This window comes from Camelus bactrianus, chromosome 16 (genome assembly GCF_048773025.1).
Source record: "Camelus bactrianus isolate YW-2024 breed Bactrian camel chromosome 16, ASM4877302v1, whole genome shotgun sequence".
Classification (NCBI taxonomy): domain Eukaryota; kingdom Metazoa; phylum Chordata; class Mammalia; order Artiodactyla; family Camelidae; genus Camelus; species Camelus bactrianus.
Window position 1 is genome coordinate 51048299 of NC_133554.1, and position 18946 is coordinate 51067244.

General features: G+C 40.0%; 1 long non-coding RNA gene across 1 annotated transcript; it reads left to right on the forward strand.

The window, feature by feature from the left end:
* Positions 1–698: 698 nt before the first annotated feature.
* Positions 699–18838, forward strand: LOC141573654 (uncharacterized). Its single transcript, XR_012499626.1, has 3 exons — positions 699–776; positions 5331–11569; positions 18714–18838. It is a non-coding gene; the product is annotated as an uncharacterized LOC141573654 (long non-coding RNA).
* The last annotated feature ends 108 nt before the right edge of the window (positions 18839–18946 follow it).

An 18946-nucleotide genomic window follows, 5' to 3' on the forward strand; every position in this document is an offset into this window, starting at 1 on the left:
CCTAGTCGTCTCCAAGTCCCCTGAACATGAGGAGAGATGTTCAGATCTCAAGAGCAAACAACCATACAATAAATGGACGGCGCATAGGAATATTCTGGACGTTCTTCCCAATATCACATCTGGTGTGGAATCCAGAGAAATAGCAATTTGCAAATAACAAATCTGAACCTTCACCGTAAACCAGAGTTTCCAAAGTGGCTTTTTTATTCTTACGTTGTAAATAAACATCAGAATAGCCATGAAAGACTAAAACTTTGAGAGCAACCTCAGATCCATCAAACAATATACAGGTTTGTTTATCCTTCCCCAGCAATATAACTTATTCTTTATTTTTAAAGCTGTGGACAATAAATGAAGGATCTGCATACCTACTTGTCCTTTGTGGGATTGGGGTTTGGAAAAAGCCAAATATTAATGATTTTGCGGGCAGAAGGAAGAAGATGAAAACATAAATAAAAGCACGTTCTCTTTTTACCAAAGTCTAGGTTGACATGTTGGTCTTGTGGACTATCACAGCAATAGTAATAACGTAGTATTAATAACAGCAATTATGTAAAAGCCTCTGGTAATTGCACTTCTATTAGGAGGTTGAGGATTTTTGGTCACCATTGTGCCACCTTGTGGTCACAAGACAACACTTTTTTTTTTTTCCATGAAGTAAATCCATTAAGTTTTTATTCCCCCCCCCCCCCAGGGCTGTGCGACGATACTTGAAAGAATAACTTGGGAAGGATGTTGCCCATGAAGCCTATAAAAATCTAATCCACACCATTCAGGTAAAAATAAAATCGCATACACTTAAAAGCAGCAAATGACAATGGTCTGATTCCATGCACTAGATCTCGCCTCTGCTACCTAGACACGGATTATACATTTAGAAAATGAAAGTAGGGCTCATTTAGGTTGCCTTTTTTGATCTACAAACGTAGACATGCAGTCTGGATCATTCTCATTGAGAAGCTAATCAATAACTCAGCAGTCTATTTATAGCAAGAGAAAGCAGCCTGAATTTACCTATCAATTACCAATACTGTATGGAATAATCATGCCGATGCATAGAGAGAAACAGGGCAATAAACACGACTTCAATGACATGAGTAAAGGTTTGCTTTGTAAATATGTATATTGTAAGCTCGTAATTTGTATGCACTTCAAAGAGTTGTGATACTTGGTTAAAGGATTTTTCTGTTTTCAAAATTCCATGTGTGCCAGCATCCAGATGGAAAGAACAGAGAAAGATAGGATTGGCCACCTTCCCACGGAGTGCTGTCTGCTAGGGCCTAAATAATGTATTTTGCAATAAATTCAGAAATGTAAGGGCCACTGTTTTATATTTACTAGGGCATGTCTGATCAAGCTTATAGCTCTTGTCGAGGATGAAAGTATCAGAAAAAAATGAAGCTCCAGCAATTCTCTCATTATAAATAGTGTGTGTGTGTGTGTGTGTGTGTGTGTGTGTGTGTAGAGAGTTTCACAAATTCTCACAGAGGTATCGCCACACCCATCTTGGTTTTAAGTCTCTTCATCCGTCTCTTGGTCTCTGCTCTCTTGTCTCTCAGTCGCTGTTTCCTTGTCTTCATACCTACCAATTTCTCTATCTCCATCTCTTTCCATCTCTTACTCTTAAGGCCTACACCTTAGTCTCCCTGTCTCTCTTTTTCACACTAATTTAACTTAGACCGAAGTCTAGGAGATGGACAGGTCTAGATTTGAGTCGTAGCTCTGTGGATTATCAGCAGTGTGCCCTTAGGTGAACGACAGTCATCCCGCAACATCCATGGGGGGGCTGGTTCCAGGACTCCCGCGGGTACTGAAATACGCAGATGCTCAAGTCCCTTATATAAAAAAGCAGCGTACAGTCCGCCCTCTGTCTGCCCTCACATACCCTGCGGATTGGTTGAATCTGCAGATACAGAGAGTGCGGGTACAGAGGGTGGTTGGTGCTCAAACTCAGGCTCAGTTTCCTTATCTGTGCAATGGGCGTAAAAGTTCTTCATAAAGTTGTTGTGACCATTAAGTGACAAGTTGCACATAAAAGCACTGAAGACAATAGTAGCGCAGAGAAAATGGGCAGCGCAGGACGACCACTTCTATGTTTATAGTCTAAAAAAATGTATCTGTTCTTAATATTCAAATTCTTGTTTTGGTAAGATGTTTCAGCCTCCTTTAGAGATATAACATCACCATGAATTAGATTTGTATCTCATAGAATTTTAAAATGGAAAAAATCTCCCGTGGACGTCTTCTAACCACTTTATCAATGAAATGCTCAGAATCAGGAAACACCTTGCCTACCAGCACATAATTAGGTAGCGGAACCCGTCCATAAGTCCCTGTCTGCTACCTCCGCATACTCACCTGCTGCTTCTGGCAGTGAACAGTGATTCTAGTTCTTAACCATGGCTTTATTTTTTGGCCTTTCTTCTTTCCTTCCTGTCTGTCTGTCTGTCTGTCTGTCTCTCTATTTGCCAGCACCAGAATTAATACAGTCAGTGAAATAAAGAGTTTTCAGTCGCAGTGCCTGACTTTTCTAAAATGCATTAATTCATGCATTCATGTATTGAGCGTCTACCTCCGTGAAGGCAGTCATGAACTAACCAGAAAAACGATCTTGCCCTTGTGGAACTTACAATCTAGTAGGAGAGAGAGAAAATAAAGAAACAAATGTATATATAATTTAATGCCAGGCCTAGTTATGTGCTATGTAAAATAATGATATCATAATAATGCAGGCATGCATCCATGCAAAGAGCCGTGGGATAGTCAGGGAAGATCGTCAGGGAAGGCTTCTCAGTCGAGGTCACATTTGCTCAGAAACCGAGAAGAGAGAAAGTAAACCGTGTGGATACCTGGGGAAATCGCGTTCCAAGCCAGTGCAAAGGCCCTAGAGCAGAAACAAGTTGGAGAGTCTGGGGGAGGAGCAAACATGAAGAGTCCAGTTCTGTGTTTCAGATGCCTGTTTGGTACTCGCGTGGGAACAAACCGTAGGAAGTTGTGTATCCATGAGTTTGGAGTCGAGGGAGAAGGTCAGCCCTGAGGATGTAAATTTGGAAGCCTCTGCAGAGAGCTGGAGTTAAAGGCAGAGGCTTGCATGAGCCCCGCCAGGAGCTGCAGGGAGGGAGGGGAGCATGGAAGTCGAGCCAGCGCCACTGCAACACTGCGGTCAGACGCTGCCTAGGTACCACGTGTGAGAGGACAGAGCTGACCGTGGAATCGAGCATCCGCCGGGGCTAGCTAGGTGCCTGACTCGAGGAGGTTCAACGGAGAACGAGAGGTGAGAAGGGAGGGACGACTTCAGAGACGTTGGATGGAAAGAGGAGAAGATGAGTGAAGTAATAAAAGCTGGAGGGAAAGACAGGGTCAGGGAAAGGTATCCATTCCTTATTTCTTTCTTCGTAGTTTTCTTTCTTTTGTTAGTGGGAGGTAGTTTTCAGCATGTTTATGAGCAGATGGGAATGATCCCATAGAGGGGAAAAAATAGATGATGTAGGAGAGAGGAGATAATTAAAGAAGCAGAGGCCTTGAATAGATGAGAAGGGATGGCATCTTGTCTACAAGCAGAGGGAGGGCTGACATCTTAGCCACAGACACAGGAGGGGAACAGCATGTCCAGGGAGAGATGCAGATGGAGTCAGGGCTCACGTCGGGGTAGCGGGGACTGACTGATGGTTGAAGATGTTCTCTTCTCTCTGCTTCCTTTTTTTCCCCCCCCCCTTCACTATGATGAGAAGTGAGGACGCAGCTGAGAGTAAAAGGTAGTGGAGATTCAAGTGGAAGGAGAAAAGATTTAAATCCTCATCTCAGAAAGCAGGCGTGTGGGTGGACTACGGAAATGGAACAGGATTGCCAGGTGGTCCCAAAGTCCCCTTTGAGGTCTGCGATCATACGTTTACAGTAACATCAGCCAGCACGACTGTGTGTCTTTCCCCATCTAGAACATTCATCCTAAAGTTTAGTTCCCAAGAATGTATCCGTTTAAAAAAGTCCAGCTTTCCAAATTACCGCATTCTATTGTTGTGAGTTGGTACATGCACTCGCACAATTCAATCAAAGAAATAACACATTTTATCTGCTGTTGAAACATTCACTGTGACGGTCTAGAAATAAGCAGCTAGGTCACCATTTTGGCTCAAGAAGAACAATTACCACGTTAATGTGCCAAAGAGAAGGCACCTCTGACTCTCTGCAGTGGGCCAGCTCTCTGTCCCTCTATTTCGTCAACTCGTACAACCCACTGTCCAGGGGAATGTGCAAAGTGGGTGGGGACGCCACCCTAGCCCATGGGTCCGTGTCCTACCTCACAGGCTCTTTCCTGGGTCATAACAATGCAGAGCGAAGGGGCTAAGGGCCAGAGACCCGTGAGTCTGCGTTAGAGTCTGTTAAATTGTCCCTACAGCAGCGGCCACCGGGCTCCTGTGGGTTGACGTTAGAGCTAAACAGCAATCCACTGAGAAACAAAAGTGTCAATTAAATATTTGTCTGTCCTCATGATAATTTAATGTATTTTTTTATTTAGATTTTTTTTTCTTCCACCTTTGTGTATAATGTCAAAAGTGGCCCTTTCCATGGAAGCTGGCCCCATCTCCATCCCCATCCCCTCTGCTGAGTCATTTCCTCTCCAGGGGGCCCTTTTCACACCCACTTTTTGGTGGTGGGGGAGAGGGAGGTCTTAATGGATTTGGTCCTGCCTTCATTTGGGATATAGTCTTTGATGATAGCCTTTTAGAACAAAGTCTTTTTAAATTGGATTTTTAAATTTATTGGTCATGCTTTTAAAACGTCCTATTATAGAGCTCATTGTTGAGTGATATTTCTATCCACTAGGGCCGTTTGCAGTCAGTTTATCAGAACATTAAAAACTAAGTAAGTTCACTTGTCATGGCAGGTGTTGTCAAGAGAGAGTGACAGAGTCGTGTCCGACAATCGGCGCTTCTGTGAGGAAACGAGGTCTTGGTAAAGCTGCGTTTGAGTGTCTCGCAGGGCGTGTGCGACCCTATTGATTAATGGAACATGTTCAATGTGCATTCTTAAGAGTATCGTAGAAAAGGCATTTATGGTGTAAACTAAACCGTATTTTAATGTATATTTTGTGGCCACTGTAAATTTAATTGCAGGATTTGAATGAGGGGCGTGTTTATATTTAGTCTAGAGAAAATCGCTGTTTACCAGATTGCTGGACTTGCTCCAGCCTTGAATTTGTGGACTGTCATAACCTAGACGCAGGAGGGAGGTTTACAGAAACTTGCTGGCCTGCTTATTTACTAAGGAAACAACTCTTGAAAGTATTCACTGCACTTACCTTCTTGTTTTCTGATTATTTGCAATGACAGCTGCCAGTCTATTTGGTTTCTTCCCCCGGAGCCTGTATGAAGGAAACCCATATTCCTATAAGGACGTTGTGTTGAACAGACGGAACATTGCTGTTTTTAAACTTCAGTCTGCAGTCACGGGCCGTGAAGGAAGCAGCAGTCTCTAACTTAGCATTTTCCGTATTGAAAACTAGGATGATGATGATAAGAGGAGTCATAATAGTAACAGCACCTTTAGACCAAGCTTCAGAGATCATCACATTAAAGTAACTATGAAAAAAAAAAAAAAAACAAAGAGAAGAGAAGAAATAATACAACGATGCCATGTTGATGCCAAAGAACTGAAACCACCAGGTCACAGAGAACTGAGGTAGCGACTCACTGAAGTGTGTTCGTATAATAATCATTTCAATGATATGACTCCCAGAGGGGCTTACACTGGTGCACAAGCTTTTAAACTTGATTATAACAAGTTCTATTTCTAGTAGATTGAATTGGTAATAAGGACACGAAAATAAGGTAAAATTTCTGCCACATTAGTTTGGCCAAAGTGATCCCGGAAGAATAACCCTAGACAGAACCTTAAGGAAGGTCTTGTTCAACTCCCCTCTTCCACGTTTATAGAATAAAAAACAGGGTTAAAATAAAAGAGAATTGATTTGTCCATGAAATTCTGGTGAGTATTTAACCCCAGAGGTCACTACAATCCCTTTTACAAATAAAAATTTTAATATTAAATATAAAGGATTAGGGGGAGTCCTATATTGTTTAAAGTAACTAATATTATCGTCTCCATTTCTTTAGAGTAGATTCTGAAATTCAAAATTCCATTGAAATGGAATGAGCTGGCTTTATCTCTTTTTAATATTTGATGAGTTTTCTTCCTAGAATTGCTGGTGAAAAGCAGTCGTTTGCTATGTTTAAACTCCAATCATCTTCTTATTTGATTTTCCCCCTGTCTGTTATATTTCTCCTTAATTGACGCCTCGATGCATTTCTGAAAACTTTACCCACCTAGGCCACATAATCTGAACAGCTAATCGTTCTCCACGGAACCACAGCCGTTAATGTGACTGTCTAACTGTGTTAAGAATAAAATAATGTCAGGCGAAAAACCTATGGGGAACAAGCTCACTGAAAATCAGTATTTTCAGGAAGACTTCCCCATGTTAGAATCTGGTTTTCAGGGCCTTTCTGTGGGCTTAGCATCTCACACTGTTAATAACACAACGACAGAGCCGGGGCAGGAGAGTTAATGATGGAATCTGCTATTGCTTCTCTTCCTTTTAAAGAAAGTATTCAACCGAGCAGAAGTCCAAAAACCTTATATCTTGAGTGCTCAACTTTTAATATTAAAATAAATCAACAATTTAACTCTTACAGAACAGGGTTAAATTAATCTCATAGGCACTTTAATGGGGCCCAGGGAGAAAGGACCAAATTTCTACTAATTCTTAGAAATTTCTAGTGGGAACAAGTCTTAGAGGACTTTATACTTCAGTTCCTGGAGGAAGTTGACCAGGATCTGCCTTCTGTGAGGCGCGGTGGTAAAGTGTGCACGCTGAATTGTGGTGAACGTGCGCGTTCTACTTTTTATGTTCTCTTGTTCAACCGAGGGAGAGAATTTCTCCGTTTCTCCCGTCAGTGAACATCTGTCGGTTTAGGACAATTTCCACATTCACTCACTTAACAGCTGAAGAACCAAATTGTATAAATGATTTAGTTGTGTTTCTAGACAGAAAAAGGACTTTTCCTCTAATGAGTAGAGAAATTTGATTGTAAAATCTATGTGTGGTGGAAGAGAGTTTACCCAGGATTCTTTGTAGCCACCCCAGCAAATGAAAGCTCAGAATTCCATCTTGGCCTTAATAAAGAAGACAAACTTTAGAGAGAAATAAAAAAGAGAATGGTGTCTTCTATGCTGTCTTAAACTTATATAGATGGGGGGGTAGGGTATAGCTCAAGTGGTAGAGCGCATGCTTAGCACACACAAGGTCCTGGGTTCAATCCCCAGTGCCTCCTCTAAAAATAAATAAATAAATAAGTAAAGCTACCTCTCCCCCTAAATAATAATAATAAATAAAATTGAAAATTAAAATAATTTATAGAGAGAATTAAGTTTTGTTCTTTATTACAAAATAATAAATACTTAGAGAAAGATAAGAAAATGCTAATAAACAAGCACAAGAAAAAATTTATAATCACATCAACTAGGTCATTGTATACAACGACCTAGTTGATGTGATTATAACTTTTATATAAATATATAGATAGATAATAATATAATATATAATAATATAATATGTATTATATAATAATATTATTATATATTGATATATATTTATATAATACAAACCATATAATATTAAACGTGAAATATGGGAACCTGACCCATCAGAAATGCCACGGGGCCACCACTATACACCCTGTGGAATGCCGACTTCCAGATGTTTTTACATAAGAGAGAAAGCGGTCTATACTGATTATTCTATTATAGGCAACTCCAACTAATACATATGTATGTACATATATGTTTTATATATATGTATATAAAAGAATGACCAATTTTTCTTATTATGAATTTTTTTACATCATTTCCTACTGTAAAAAATTGTACCTTAAACTATTGCTTATCTTGATTACTGGTGTTTTTGCTTTTTTTTTTTTTTTTTTCGGTACCTCATCAAGTTCATACTTGAGGTGTGCAGTGCCTTACTTACTACAGCTTAATCCTGGCACTGAAGACAGATTTAAAAAGAGATGCAGTTATAGAAATTGATATAAACAGATAAATACTTTTTTTCTCAAAGAAATGGAATAATATGATGTACTCTGCACTCAAAATTAAGAGAAGTTCTTAAGCACTTTTCAGTATACAATTTTTTTGTTGCAAAATCATCCAGTTTATTCAGTTACTTGTTGTTTTTGGTGTTGTCTTCCAATTGCTACACACTGCTACATGCAACACTTAACAGTAGCTAATGAGACTGATTTAAAGATTGGTTGGGTTGAAGCAACCAAAAGGAAATACTTGCCTGGTCGTGTCACAGACTCTCAGGCCTCTTTACAGATCAGCAAGCTTGAAGCAGCCTAAACTACAGATTTGCAAAAATCAGGAAAATAAACAATTGTTGAAAAATAGGTCAAAATTCACTCAATCTCTATGGAATCAGTTTTGATGCTGATTTTTAAGAACTGAGATCAACAGTAACCTTAATTCTATTTTACAAACCCACTTGGAAGCCACTTAATTTTAACACGTAAGTGAATTTGATCAAAAGATGTCAACAGTAATTACTTTGAACAGCAAACATGTATTGTTTGAATACTTATTTTACAGTCATTGTATAGTTAACGCTAATATAAATTGGTGAGCATTTAATCTCCCACTTAACAAGGAGGCCCCAACAGTTAAATGAATCCTTCAATTAAATTTATCCAGCCTACTAGAGTCAGAGATGAGGAATGGCATTCACGTTGACTCAGCTTGGCTTTAGGCTCCATAGCATTATCCAGGGCCAGCAGTCAGCAGATCTTTCTCTGTAAAGGGCCAAATAATAAATATTTTAGGTTTTGTAGGGCACATATGGTCTCTGTCTTATCCACTCAATTCTGCGTGGTAGCAGGAAAGCAATCAGGCACACTGTAAGCCAATGAGCATGACTGCGTTCCAATAAAATGTTATTTATAAATCCAGAAACTTGAATTTTATGGAATATGCAAGTGTCACTTTTGGGGGAAGTGTAATTAGGTTTATTTGTTTACTTGTTTTAGTGGAGATACTGGGGGATTGAACCCAGGATCTCATGCGTGCTAGGCACACACTCTGCCACTGAGCTACATCCTTTCCCTGTCATTTAAAGGCATCAAAACAGACTGAGCTCATGGGCTGTATAGATGATGAGCCAGATCTGACCGGTGGAGTGGGGTTTGCCCATCTCTGGTCTAGGACCATGGAAAATATGCCGCTTTTGATTTAAAATATTAGAAAAACCCAGGTTTCAGAGAAAATTTCTATTTCCCCTGCATCGTGCAATATAAGGCTATTCCCCCATAAGCATATATCTCTGGGTCACTGTCTTGACATACAGACTGCCCCGTCAAAAATGCTCAGTCATATATTGTTTTTCATGAACGGAAGACAGGGGGAGTGTTTGGGAGAAGTCGCTTCAGAGCTGGCCGTATCTGGTGCCAGGGAAGTCCCTCTGGGCAAAGAAGTTTTTGAAGAATTGATTTTTAAAGAAACACTTTCCACCAGCTGAAGACATGATCTCTAAACGCTGCTTAACTTTTCCTGGGTTGCCACCTTTTCCATTTTAATTCAGTTTTTCGTCAGTACTTTAATGCTGAATACTATTGTGAATCAACAGTATTTAAACGTCGCCCAAGACCAGCTCTTCTGGATAGCCACAGATCTAGATATCTGAGCTCCGTGGCCAGGAAACATCATAGAGATTTGCCTTGAGGAATCTGTGTGCAGAGAGCAAGTAAGGAGGAGGAGGAGGAGGAGAGCATGGGGCGAACAGGGCAGCATCGGCGGGGCACCCCCGGAGCAGTTGCCGGGTGCCCCTCTGGCATAAGTGGGCTCCGCAGGCAAACACAGGCCACCCAGATGCATCCACAGCCAAGGGCAGAAGTGCAGCGTCTCCCATCAGTGTGCCCATGGATGTCCTTGCTCTCTGGCTGTTGGAAAATTCCTAGAGGGGGAAGAGAAAAGAGAAAAGAGAAAAGGAAAGGAAGCTGTTGGGCGGTTAAGAGGTCTGCGTGGGGAGAGGGAGAGGCTGCAGCCCACCAGCTCTGCCCACTTCTGCTGATGCAGGTGGATCCCCCACTGCAGGCTCAGTCTGCGGCATTGCACCTGCTCATCCATGGCGGGGTTAAGACAGAGGAGGCGCCTGCCTTCTCCACCCTGTGGACCATTTGATCTCATCTATAAAGGAAAACAAATGTGTGTCCTCTGTTTCCCCAGCGACTTTTCCCTTGCTTGGGCAGTCCTCTTCCTATATTTTGTAGAAAGAAGGCAGGGCACCATGCTTGATGAAAGGCGATATTATCAGAGCCAGTTTTCTTTGTTTTCGTTTATTTATTTTTTTTTAACTTAAGCCACTGCAATGGCTTTCATTTGCCCGTAATTCTTTCTGAAGCCAAGTCCTCTGACTACTCAAGCCATCTCCCATCCCAGCAAGTTAAGACTGGGGCAAAGCAGTTATAATTCTAGAACTTGTCAGCCAGGAGAGAGGGGAAAAAAAAATCACAAACCAATCACATAAGGCTGCTCCCTTCAGCCCAATACTGAGATGATTTTCCCATGATGTCATGAACCTTTTAGAGCCTTTGGGAAGAAAACTCATCAGCAAGTACCTCTCTCAGCCTGGAGATCCTTTCTGACCAGAAGGTGGTTGAGATCATCTAGAGGTGAAGTCAGGTCCTTTAGGGAGAAAGTTTTGAGACCAGAAGCATTCCTCCCAGGGGCTGCCTTTGTTGTTCCCTGCAAGGAAGAGAATAAAAGTGTAATCACACTAGGTCATGTGTAAATTTATGCTGTTTTTGCTGGCTCTTAACCCTTTTCCTTCCAGGAATTGTTAAGTTCCTTTGCAGTCATAGATCAGTCCCTGGATACGTTCTCACCCAGGGCGACTTTGACGGTAAGGTCCCTCAGTAGACCAACAGAATAGAAGTCATGTCATGTAGCTGACTCCCTGGAAATTACGTAAGAGAAATAAATACCTTGGTATTTGCACAGAAAGGAAATTATGAAATTCACTTCGAGCATGAACTCAGAGACTCTCTCCAAACCAATCGTGTGAGAGAACTTTTTCTTGGTCTGAGGGGGTCTTCAGAGGAGCTAGGGGTGAAGTCTTTGCTGGAAAGACCTCCAGTCCCTCGGTGGCTTGAATGGGCTGCAACTCAGGCTGCCTCTTCCGATGGAGACTCCGGAGAGGGCGCAGGAGGCGAGAAGAACAGAACGTCTGTCAGTGCCTGGGGTGCCTTCTATTTATCTTGTCTTTTCTTTCTTTTTTTGGTTTTATGTCCTGTCCTGTAAGTCAATTCACAGAGAATGCTCTCCCTAATGCAGAAATGATTTCAAAACTGATTATTTTTTTTTTCTGACTGCACTGTCTCACCTGCAGGCTGTGGGCTGGTGTTGCAGGTTATCAGCTGTGCTGGGTGCTTGGCCAGCGTGCTGCTTTCATAGGTTGTGCTTTTCAAGGGAGCCCGAGGAGCTGGAATCGTGCAGATGGTGAACTGCATTTCCAGAGGTGAACCAAATACTAAGTTCTGATCGTCATAATTCTGAGCACTCGGTCTTGGTTACTGGCTGTGTTTGGGTCCCATCCCCCACTCCTTTTTTTGGTAGGATTTGAAATGGACCATGGAGGGGAATAAAATGAACCAAGACAAGCAATGCGTGAGGCAAGAAGATAGAATATAGAGAGGGGTAAACTAATTTCTGTGCTTAATTCATTTAGGGAAGAGCACTGATTCTCTTTTGAGCCCAGGATGAAAAAGCCTTGTTGCAAAAATTTCCGTTATCCTGCCTGGAGTTTGAAGCCACAGCTATGGCCTTGGTGACTAAGCCTTTTGTGCTAAATGATGCTTTGACCAGGTAGAGATTCGGCTAACTTCTGCAAGAAAACGCAAATAACATTTTCCTTGTCTTCTACCCCAAGGGAACCGCTTAGGATCTGTAGACTTAGCTCGCGTTTTGCAGAACCTCTGAGCTTTGTAGATTATTCGACTTTGGAAAACACTGAGAGAGTTGGCACTATCTACTTTGAATTTGTCCAATTTTAATGCATAAGAAATATGGGTGCAATGGGTGAGTAGGTGATTTCTTTAAATTGCAAACTGTGAAATAGAACTGAACTCTGGACACCATAAAATCAGAATCATGAGAGTAAGTCACTGAGCAATGGAGTCTCGATGCTGACTGCAGCTCCTCTGTCAGAACGAAGCAACTGAAGCCAAAATTCAGCCGTTTTAACCTCTTCTGAGGTTTTTAGATGTGTCATCATTAAGTCAACAGATATAACTGTGTGAGTGTGTATGTGCGTGTGTGTGCACGCCTGCATGTTTATATATATTCTGAATTTGCTTTCTGCCAATTAATGTATTAAGTTCATTCCTTCCTTTACTTAATCCTGCACTGAGGAGGCACTAAATTTTTACACGGAAATAATATACACTAAGAGCAATGGCTCTGGAGTTTGACCTTTGCCCAAGTGGTAAATGCATCATAATTTTCCAAGGATTTGGGCGGCGGGGGGGTGGGTGGGGTGGAGCACGATTGCACGTGTTAAAGCGTATCAGAGATTTACTCTCAGTGAACAGGGAAGCTAGCTTTCCCGACTGACACCCCCCCCCCCACCAAGTTGACTTAACAGGTACAGGAGGAGTCTTCACTTATTTCAGGTTACATGCAGAGAAATGACAGTCAGGTTCCAAAAAAGCATTGCTTATAGTGTCAGTTCCCGCCTGGCTAAACCTTGGTGACTCAGTTATGCAAACCATATAAAAGAATAGATTCTGGTGTAAATACAAGTTTTGAGGTGAGGTCTTCTTTGATGATAAGAAGATCAAAAGCTGAAACACTGGTGACAGCATTGGTCTGTGTTATAAATTCAGACTTTCTCTGTTGCTAACCATAGAAACAGTTTTCTAAAATGCTTGTTTACAGTGATAATTCATCTGAATTTCTTTAACATTTGAAAGAGACCGGATGTAGCTCGAATCCAAATGCAGGAGAAGAAATATCTGGATTTGATCCTAATTTGTACATTTAAATATCTGAGAAGCACCTGTAAAATGAGGTTTTTTTAAACAATAATAATGACGTGGGCTTTCTATTAATGATCATATGATAATATTAATGTCACTCCTTCTGTTATCACTTGCCATTAATGTTATTGGCAATAGTAGGATACAAAGCATTTTATTTTTGCATAAAATACAGTTTTATTTATTTGCAACTTACACACAGAGGCTTTGAATATTAAAACATACATTTATCAAAAACCTGGAATTAAATTTGAGGTTTAAGGTTTGAGGTTGTATGCCTGCTGTATGGAAACTGGTCAATGAGGGAAGAAAAGATTCAATCAAATCCTCAGACACTGATCAAATTTATTTTTTAAATGGAAGAAATTCTCCCACAGAACAGCATGGAAATTGAGCCAAACATTTGGAATTAGATCCTGTGTTAAGGAGTAAAAGGCCAAACTTTATATATTACGAGGGTAGAAATAATTTGGGGGGAGGGGGGAATTAGTAAGTGTCTGTGAAAAATAGAGGTCCTAGTCTAGAATTTCTAGATTTGTCTGAGCAGAGATGCTATGAAAAATTGTTTTCTGCGGAAAGTGGAGGAAGAAACACTGGATTTGCAATCAGTAGGCTTAGAATCCACATCTGCAGCATCCACTCACCTGAGGGGCTCTCCTGGAAAGTAATTTCTACATCTCTATTTCTTAATGAATTAAAATTGGGACTTGGGAAATCATTTGGGGGGAAAAAAAACCGAAACAAAACCAAGAAACCAGAACAAAAGATCACATGGCAGGGCTGCAGCCAGAGGCAACAGAAGAAGAAATGACAGTCAGATTAATGTTCCAACATCCCGCTTACATGTCTTACGTTTCTGCCTGCTCATCCATAGATCCCTCCCTGTGTAAAGGATAAAGCATCAGCTCCTTGTGATTGTCTTAAGGGTCTAAAATCTGGCCCAAATTTACTGTTTGATCCTAGTATCCCTTTACTCATGACTTTACACAAATGCTGACCATCAACTGGAAAATTCATTTTACTTTCCTCCCCTATCTGATGTCTGCCTGTACGTCCAGATACAGCCGTCATATGTTTCCGAAAGCCTCAGATACTTACCTCTTCCCTTATGATTTCAGCACTTAATCGGGCGCTGCAATAGATTGCTACGTCTTTAAAGGCCTATTATGTAAAAATACCTCTTCAAAATATCTTATTCCTCCAACTAAGTTGTTTTTTTTACCAGTCTTACCATTTGCACCATCATGGGTAGCAGTAGCAGTGGTGGTAGCATCGTCTAAGTGCCGTGGGTCAGGCACCTCGTGTGTATTATTTCTAATCCCTAACACAGTCTTTCACAGCTTGCCAGATTGATGTTGCAAATCACAGGCTGGCCAAAGGCTCAAACTCTCCCCGCTCTGCAGTGCTATCACCATCGTTGAGGTCACGTAATTTAGAACATCCTAGAAATTCAATGCACTGGGATTTGATTTGAAAGAACTGCAGTTAAAAAAAAAGAGAAAGTTTTAAGAGAACATACTCTTTAACCGAGTAATCTGACATTTGGAAACCTATTCTGAGAAAATAGGAAGAGATGAAGGTAAACATTAATCTACAAGGACAGTTAATGCGTCCTGATAGGAGGCTCAAACCGAAATGAATATAAGACCAGGGATGATAATTAAAGTGTGGTTCATGCATGTGATGGAAATAAAATATATGCAAACATTAAAATATATGCTTTCAGATGATTTTAATTGCATGAAAATGCTTAAATATAAAAAGTACAATGCTCGTTTTTCAAAAAGCATGACACAATTGATTTAAAATTATAAAAGTATATAAAGTTATAAAAATAGAAACAAAAATATAGAAAAAAGGGGAAGAGATAGACCAAAGTATTTATAATGGTGGGAATATGGATTTTATTTTCTACATGTTCCTACATTCTTCTGTATTTTTAATATTTATCTTGCACGTTTCTCACAATGGGCATTTATTGCTTTAATGATTTTTTTTAAAAAGGCCTAAAAACACTCATACACTTTAAAAACCACACACATAAACTGTGAAAGCCCATATTCCCAAACCTAGACAGTCAGGTTTGTGTGTGCCTTTCTTTCAAAAGTATCATTTACAGCATTGTTGACATTACTCAAAATAGGTTTTGCATTTTCTCTGTAGCTGGGGGGCACGTTCCTTAAACGTCTACAACAGTGACTAGCATCGACTGTCTGAAGCTGCTGGTTTTGTTGTTGCTGTTGTTAGCTCTGGAGAGAGCCAACTTGCATGCCCCTTACCGCAGGGCGATCTGTCCTCCCCTGCCCAAGGAATTGCTGTCCGTGCTAAGGAAGAATGAACTGAAGCTGTCAGTTTATTACCTTGAGAAGCGCTAACGTGCCACAGATAACACAAAGGAAATGATCATCACAATCACTGTGTTAAGAACCACAGGACGGTGGGGTCTGGCCCTAAAATGAATGTGGTATTTACAGAGTGTAATTGTCTCAGCCACATGAGATAACTGAAGGCTTCCAGAGTAATTTACTAAATAATAAGGCAGCTGCTCTGGGAAGTGTGAGCCCCCTTAAAAAACAGTCCCCCTTACTGCTGTTGCCTTTAACATACTTGATGGAAAATAAAGATCGTATTAAGGGACACAATAAGCCTTCAAATGATTTCTCAATAACTAAGCATATGACCTTGTTGAACAGAAACATACAAACATATGCATATTTGCAAACACACAGGTAGCTTTCTTACCCAGAGCTCTTTTTCAACTATTCATAACACAGCAAATACAAGAACTGAAGAATTTAAGTGCTCTGAGAAGCTAAAACAGATGTCATAAATCCATATCTTGAAGCTTTTTTATCCAAAAAGGAAACTGACCAAAACAAGGTAACTCCAAATTTAGCATATGCTCATAGTATTTCAAAAATACACATCCACTTTAAGTCCTTTCGATCATATGTGCTTTAACTTTGCATATATTTTTAAACAACCTTGGTTACATAATTTCGCAGCCATGTGCATATTAGAATCAACAAATTAGACAGAGCATGGTGACAGCCTGATAGATTCAAGGCACAGTGGCCGAGGCAAAAATGAGAAGTGAAGGCTCACTGACGGAGAAGAAGGGAAAACAAGCAGAAAGACTTAAATAAGCTTAGTGTGGGGTTATTTAATGCAGCAGGCACTGTTCTTATTGTATCCTGACAGGCCCTCTGTGTTGCAGGTAAAAATGAAATAGCTTATGTTTATTATAATGAGTCATTACTGAGTCATTATTCACAAGTCATATTATACTAAAAAATATTGTTACTTTCATTTGCTTCATCATTCAGATGACATTTGTTGGCACTGATTTATTTAGTTGGCCATGTACAAGGCAATAAGGATATAAAGATAAAAAAAAAAAGACATGGTGGTGGACTTTGAAAAGCTCCCCATCGGTAGGTGGAAACAAGCATAGGGGAAAATATGTTTGTAAAACATGCGGAGAACAAAATATGCTATACTAGAAATATGTACAGAGTGCTGCAGGGGCAACCAGTTAGCGAGTTTGAGGATGCATACAAAATATAGGAGAAAATAATCCTCAATCAAGCAAATTTCAATTATTTAGAAAAGCCAGTATGTGATATGCTGCATTCCCAGGTATGCCAGATAAATAAATAAAGGCAGTGTGTGCTACCGTGGTGACAAATGGCAAATAAGGCTTGTGGAATAAATCCCATTGGTCTAGGGGGAACTGTCTGTGCAGGCAGCTGCATGCAGGAAGGGCACGCCATGCTTAGAAGCAGCTTAGACTTTATACACACGATCACATGTATATAGACAGAGCTGGGGACATAACAGGCATTTAGGACCAAACTGAATGAGAGGACACCCCTGTCTTCCGGTATGCTCTCAGCATCCTAACACAACTACAATGCTATCAGGTCATACGTGTGAAGTCTTGCATTCTAAAGACTTCCCCGTGAATTCTACTCCATTTTATTCTACTGCTCAGAAATTCTCGAGATGTTTCTCTTCTCACAGTCCATGTTAGCGCTTAACCTTATAGGCTGCCTTATCTTGTCGTTTGGTCATTTGGTTTCACTTGTGCCTTGTCTGTCTTCTCAGTTGGACATTTTGAATTCTTAGAAGGAGCTGTTTCTCCCAGGGCTCGTGTGTCTCCCCTATCACCTAGCTCAGAGCTGAAGTACGAAGTAGCTGTTAGAACAACTACCTTTATTGAACTTCATACGAAGATTAAATCTTACCAATGTGGTAATTAAAATTGCCGAAGCAGTTTTCCAATGGATAAGATTACATTCAGTGACTTAAAATACCATAGTGGGTGGCTTGTCCTTATAGCAGCAGATTACAAACTCATCCTGTCTATATTTCAGGTCAATACAACATTTATTTATTTGGTATTTATCACTAATAATTATTATGGCGAAGAGTAGCAAGTGGCTCTTAACTGCCTAGCAGATGCAAATGGCAGGGTTTTTTTTTTCATCTCTTATCATTGTGAAACTTATATGCATATATGGTTAGTGGAAGTCTGAAAATGTATCTAATTGTTGGTGACTTCTACATAAATGCAAAGGAAAGATCTGTGTTCCCAGTGGAACAATCTCCTTCTGCGTCACGCGACCATTCATAATCTGACTGCAGATCTAGACTGTGACTAATATTTGGCTCTAATGTTATAGGTGGTTACCCTGCAGGGAATCACTAAGAGCACAACTGTCACTTCCTTGGAAAAATTTAATCCACAGATGGATCCCAACACCCAACTGCACTGGAGTCCAAAACTAATGAGGATTTTTTTTTGCTAAATAAGGACTGATTCTGCCAAAAAAAAAAAAAAAAAAAAAGAGAGATACTCTGACTAGAGAAATCTGTATCACGCATTGCTCCAAAAAGCATATTAACCCAAGCACTGAATGTTTTGGAACACTAGAATTTTCCTAATAGGGACATAATGAAAAATCACTTATTAATTAAAATGCACATTTCTATTTTTCTGTATGAGACTAAATCGATACTGTCAGACATTTAAAAAGCTTCAGTTACTAAAAACATTTAACTCTTCATGTTTCCTTATTTGGCTAAAAATTAAGGTAAAAGTTCTATTCAGATCGGGAAGCTGCTTATTAAAATAATCAACTTTTCTCTAAATTTCTACTGCAGTAGATAAGCCTTGCTCACATAATTCCATGGGAGATGAAATTGACATTGATGAGAAAGACTAGAAGATTTTATATATATATATTATATATGTATATATAATATATAGATTATATATATATAATCTCCCTCCCATAAGTAAGTTTATATAACCATAATCTTATAACTTTGCATTCATTTATTTAAAGATTTTCCTGTCGTATGAAACTACGTTGGCCTGTGATGTATTCAGTTTATTTACAGTAGCATATTAAAGTAGACAATTTCGATCCTAATTCCAGAGAAATGGTACCCCTTTCTGGGTGACAGGTTTTCAAAAAGAGTGCATTACCTAGAAATAAAAAATGTTGCTTCTCTAAATTCATGTGGTTTGGAAAATTCTTAGCCATCTACAGATGTCCAGATTGAATCATCATAAAGAAGAGAACATATATAAATGATTAATTTCCTCTTTCCATTTAGGTTTAATATGCTTCAAAGGATTCATTAGACCTCTTCGGCTTGTTTCTTAGAAGAAATCCATGAGGAAACACATTTCAGAAGAAGTTTATGCCAGTGCAGTGAGCTGTTCCTCATCCTCCGTCCTTTGTCTACGTAGAGTAAACTTGTCTGTCTTGTCTTTTAGCTTTAGGCTACAGCCTGGCTACCTATACATCCATCTATTTTGCAGTTAATTCAAACTGTTTATAAATAAT